The sequence below is a fragment of the Trachypithecus francoisi genome, unplaced genomic scaffold, assembly GCF_009764315.1.
Source record: "Trachypithecus francoisi isolate TF-2019V2 unplaced genomic scaffold, Tfra_2.0 Lachesis_group15, whole genome shotgun sequence".
Taxonomy (NCBI): Eukaryota; Metazoa; Chordata; class Mammalia; order Primates; family Cercopithecidae; genus Trachypithecus; species Trachypithecus francoisi.
The window spans coordinates 112,657,411-112,663,410 of record NW_022681460.1 but is presented as its reverse complement, the minus strand read 5'-3'; positions in this window follow the sequence as shown (position 1 = coordinate 112,663,410).

Below are 6,000 nucleotides of genomic sequence, written 5' to 3'. Positions count from 1 at the left end.
TTGCCTAGGCTAGAGCACAAAGGCTCAATCTCAGCTCACTGCAACCTCAGTCTCCTCGGTTCAAGCGATTTTTTTGCCTTGGCCTCCCGAGTAGCTGGGATTACAGGTGCGTGCCACCATGCCCAACTAATTTTTTTGTATTTTTAGTAGAGATGGGGTTTCACCATCTTGGCCAGGCTGATCTTGAACTCCTGACCTCAGGTGATCCACCCACTTCGGCCTCCCAAAGTGCTGAGATTACAGGCATGTGCCACTGCACCCATCCTCTAGATTGCTTTGGATAGTAATGTCATATTAACAAAATTAAGTGTTCCAATCTATTAACACAAAAAGTATTTCCATTTATTTAGGTCTTCTTTAATTCCTTTCAGCCATGTTTTACGGTTTTCAGTGTATTGCCTTTCTTACACTTCCTTGGTTAAATTTATTGCTAAATGTTTTGTCTTTTGTGATACTAATGTAAATGGTATTTATTTTTGTTATTTCATTTTTGGGTTGTTCATTACTAGTGTAAAGAAATACAACTCCCATTTGTATATTTATCTTATATCCTGACATTTTCCTAGGCTCATTTATTAGCTTTAATAGCTTTTTGTGGATTCTTTAATGTTTTCTATATGTAAGTTTATGTGATCTGCCAAGAGGCAATAGCTTTACATCTTTCTTTCAGTCTGGATGGCTTTTTTTTCTTCTGGCTAATTTCCCTGGCTACAACTTCCAGTAAAATATTGAATAAAGTGACAAGAGCAGACATCCTTGTCTTGTTCCTGATTTTTTGCAGGGGAAGCTTTCAGTTTCACCATTAGGTGGGATGCTATCTGTGTTTTTTTTCATAGGTGCCTTTTATCATGCTGAGAAAGTTCCTTTCCATTCCTAGTTCGCTGAGTGTTTTTGTCATGAAAGTGTGTTGTATTTTGTCAAATGCTTTTCTGTGTCTACTGAGATTTTCATGTGATTTTGGCCCTTCTTTCTGTTAATATGCTATATTACTGCAGTGCAATTTGACTCTAACAATGGGCTGGGTGTGGTGGCTCACGCCTGTAATCCCAGCTGCTCAGGCAGCTGAGGCAGGAGAATCGCTTGAACCCAGAAGACGGAGGTTGCAGTGAGCCGAGATCGTGCCATTGCCCTCCAGCCTGGCAACAGAGAGAGACTCCGTCTAAAAAAAAAAAAAAAAAATTTGGGAAATGGGGGTGGGGGGAGATGTGGAAACTCTCTGAACTTTCTGCTCCTGGAAGTAGATGCCCCAGCCCCAGTCAAGCCATCAAGGGACTGCAGCCCTGTCTAATAGTTTAACCGCAGCCTCATGAGAAATCTTTTTTTTTATTATTTTTTTTTTGAGAAAGAGTTTTGCTCTTGTTGCCCAGGCTGGAGTGCAATGGCGCGATCTCAACTCACCGCAACCTCCACCTCCCGGGTTCAAGCGATTCTCCTGCCTCAGCCTCCCAAGTAGCTGGGATTACAGGCATGCGCCACCATGCCTGGCTTATTTTGTAATTTTAGTAGAGACAGGGTTTCTTCATGTGGGTCAGGCTGGTCTCGAACTCCTGACCTCAGGTGGTCCGCCTGCCTTAGCCTCCCCAAGTGCTGAGACCACAGGCGTGAGCCACCGCGCCCGGCCGATAAATCTTAATATAGAACCATGTAGCTAAGCCACTCTCGAATTCCTGACCCCCAGAAACTGTGTGAGATAATAAATGTTTACTGTTGTTTTAAGCTACTAACTTTTGGGATAATCTGTGTCACAGTATTAGATAACAAATACACCATCTTTTACAGAGTCATACTGAAGGAAAAAAGTCAATTTCCTGGGTTATTTTGCTGTGACAAATTCTTAGTAGAATGACGGCCCAAAGCCTCTGACTAGAAATAGTTTCCTGGCACACTGACACTTTGCTGCCAACCAAACACATCTTTTTGCCTAGAGCAGGGGTCAGCAGACTTTTTCTTAAAGGGCTACACAGCTGGGCACAGTGGCTCACGACTGTAATCCCAGCACTTTGGGAGACTGAGGCAGATGGATCACGAGGTCAAGAGATCGAGACCATCTGGCCAACATGGTGAAACCCTGTCTCTACTAAAAATACAAAAATTAGCTGGGTGTGGCGGCCCGTGCCTGTAATCCTAGCTACTTGGGAGGCTGAGGTAGGAGAACTGCTTGAACCTGGAAGGTGAAAGTTGCAGTGAGCCAAGATCGCACCACTGCATTCCAACTTGGCAACAGAGCGAGACTACATCTAAAAAAGGATCACATAGTAAGTATTTTATGCTATGTAGGCTTAGCAGCATAATCAAGGATATTATGTGAGTAATTATATAACTAATTCCAGGCCAGATACAGTGGCCCATGCCTGTAGTCCCACCTACTTGGGAGACTGAGGCAAGAGGATCCCTTGAGCCCATGAATTCGAGGTGGCCGTGAGCCATGATCACCACTGAAATCCAGCCTGGGCAATAAAGTGAGACCCAGGCTCTTTTTAAGTGTGTGTGTGTGAAATTAGCCAGGCGTGGTGGCGGGCGCCTGTAGTCCCAGCTACTCGGGAGGCTGAGGCAGGAGAATGGCGTGAACCCGGGAGGCAGAGCTTACAGTGAGCCGAGATCGCGCCACTGCACTCCAGCCTGGGGACAAGCAAGACTCCGTCTCAAAAAAGAAAAAAAAAATGTGTGCGTATGCATACACATATATACTATGTATTATTTATACGTATATATGATTATATATACTTACATATACACTATAAATGTATATATACAAGCTATATATACATATGTATATATACATATGTAGTATGTGTATATTTAATATGTGTATGTATATGCACATATTTATATATTTTACATACACATATTACATTTTATTATATAGTACATATATACACATATATGGTGTGTATATATACACATATTAGTATATATATACTTTACATACACCTATTTGTGTATGTGTATATATATACACTTTAAATATATTTGTGTATGTACATACCTATACACACATATTGGATAGTTAACTCAATACTTGGGACTTATTTAAGACTCTGCAGCCAGGCGTGGTGGCTCACACCTGTAATCCCAGCACTTTGGGATGCCGAGGCGGGTGAATCCTGAGGTCAGGAGATCGAGACCATCCTGGCTAACATTGTGAAACCCCGTTTCTAATAAACAAATAGGAAAAAAAATTAGCCGGGCGTGATGGCTGGTGCCTGTAGTCCCAGCTACTCAGGAGGCTGAGGCAGGAGAATGGCGTGAACCTGGGAGGCGAAGCTTGCAGTGAGCCGAGATCGTGACACTGCACTCCAGCCTGGACGACAGAGCGAGACTCCGTCCCAAAAAAAAGGAAAAAAAAAGACTTTGCTAGCCAGTTTATAGCCAGTATATACTATATACTGTATACATAGTATATATAGTATATACTGGCTATATATATACATACACGCACACACACATACACACTTACTTATTTGTATATGTGAGTTTTAATGTTTAGGGTTATGTTAGATGGTTGTATAATTACATAATATCCTTGATTATGCTGCTAAGCCTACATGGTGTAAATATAATGTATATATCGCTCAGAATCAACCATAGCTCATTGCGAACTCAGAATCCCTTGGGCTGGATATGGCGCTCTGGCCATTATTTACCAGTTCCTGGCCTAGAGTCTCAGCAGAGCTCTGCTTTATGATTTTCAGTTTTGCTCATGAAATAGTTATTAAATGATATATCATTTTGTTTTAATTTGCATGTAGAATCTTTTAGGGAAAATGACAAAATCTGTTCATACTAGTGTTGCCTCAGTTATTTGGAAAAGCCATTGGTTAGTTAACTCAATACTTAGGACTTATTAAGACCTTGCTAGCCTGTTTATAGCCAGTATATACTTGCCACCCACTATATATAATCTAGATGCAGCTTTTTTTCTTCATTATTCTTATCCCAACTTATTCTTTTTCAAATATCATATTACTTTCATTCTTTAAATCCAAGCAAAATGAACTGTGCCATGATTTTGAGAATTTGTTTTTGCTTTTGGTTTGGTTTAGGGGTTGTATGTTGGCAGATCCAGTACAGCTGTCCCAAACATCAAACGTCCCTCTATGCATTCCCAGCTGCACTTAACAGAATTCCTGTTGACAGAAGTAAACATCTTCATTCAAGGATCTTCTCAATACAGACTGGGCTGCCAATCAGACCAAATGCTGGGGTAAGTAACATATTCCAAATGTATGTAAGAAAGCACATATTGGTTTAATTCTTGGAAATATGCTGTCATTCTGTCAAGAAGTTACATCAGCCTTTTACAGGGGCTTAAGAAAAAATGTGCATATTTTAGGCATAAAAGATTGACTGTGCCAAGTTTCGGCACTATCACAGTCTCTGCTGTAGTTCAAAGGCCTTTAAAGGGTGATGGTCTATACAGGATTAACCCAGTGTAAGAAGGAATCATAAAAGATTATAGTAGAGGTCTTGGCCATTCCTCTGACCAGGAAGAAGATAGAATAAAAGTACTAAATCTGCTAGCCAAAAAGCGTGTATCTTTCACTATAAAACAGATCATGTATTGTATCACTTAGAATTTAAAATTTGTTTAAATATATCCTTATGAAATATATGGACAACCTGTAATGTTCTTTTAATGTTGAAAAAAGGATATTGGGCTGGGCATGGTGACTCACACCTGTAATCCCAGCACTTTGGGAAGCTGAGGTGAGCGGATAACCTGAGGTCAGGAACTCGAGACCAGCCTGGCCAACGTGGTGATACCCTGTCTCTACTAAAAAAAATAGATAGATAGATAGATAGATAGATAGATAGATAGGTCAATCTCAAAATTAGCTGGGCATGGTGGTGGGTGCATGTAATCCTAGCTATACTTGGGAGGCTGAGGCAGGAGAATTGCTTGAACCCTGGAGGTGGAGGTTGCAGTGACAGTGAGCCAAGGCTCCAGCCTGGGCAACAAGAACGAGACTCCATCTCAAAAAAAAAAAGAAAAAAGATATTGGTGTGTGGCTGGGCACAGTGGCTCATGCCTGTAATCCCAGCACTTTGGGAGGCTGAGGCGGGCGGATAACCTGAGGTCGGGAGTTCAAGACCAGCCTGACCAACATGGAGAAACCCTGTCTCTACTAAAAATACAAAATTAGTTGGGCGTGGTGGCGCATGCCTGTAATCCCAGCTACTTGGGAGGCTGAGGCAGGGGAATTGCTTGAATCCAGGAGGCAGAGGTTGCGGTGAGCCAAGATCATGCCATTGCACTCCAGTCTGGGCAATGAGAGCAAAACTCTGTCTCAAAAAAAAAAAAAAAAGAATATTGAGGTGCATTTTATGAAGTGTTCTTGATTTAGCTATCCACAAGTATTAATGTAAAATAAGACTGACTTTTGTGGGTTAGTCAAGAGATTAACTTTATTGTTTCATAACCTTGAATCACACAATTACTGGGAAGCTGTCATCCGCTGAGCCTCCAAGTTGGGAAAGGTCTTGGGGTCAACTAAGTCAGCCACCTGTCTCATACAGGAGGCAAAACAAGACCCCATCTCATCAAAAAATAAAAAATTAGCCAACCGCGATGGTACACGCCTGTAGTCCCAGCTACCAGGGAGGCTGAGGTAGAAGGATCGCTTGAGCCCAGGAGGTCAAGGCTGCAGCAAGCCAAGATCACACCACTGCCCTCCAGCTTGGTTGACAGAGTGAGAACCTGTCTCAGAAACAAACAAAAAAAGTCATAAGTTCAAAGAGTTCTGGCCAGGCGTGGTGGCTCACACCTGTAATCCCAGCACTATGGGAGGCCAGATGGGTGGATCATGAGGCCAGGAGATCGAGACCATACTGGCTAACACGGTGAAACCCCATCTCTACTAAAAATACAAAAAAAAAAAAAAAAAAATTAGCTGGGTGTGGTGGCAGGCACCTGAAGTCCCAGCTACTCGGGAGGCTGAGGCAGGAGAATGGTGTGAACTTGGGAGGGGGAGGTTGCAGTGAGCCAAGATTGCGCCATTG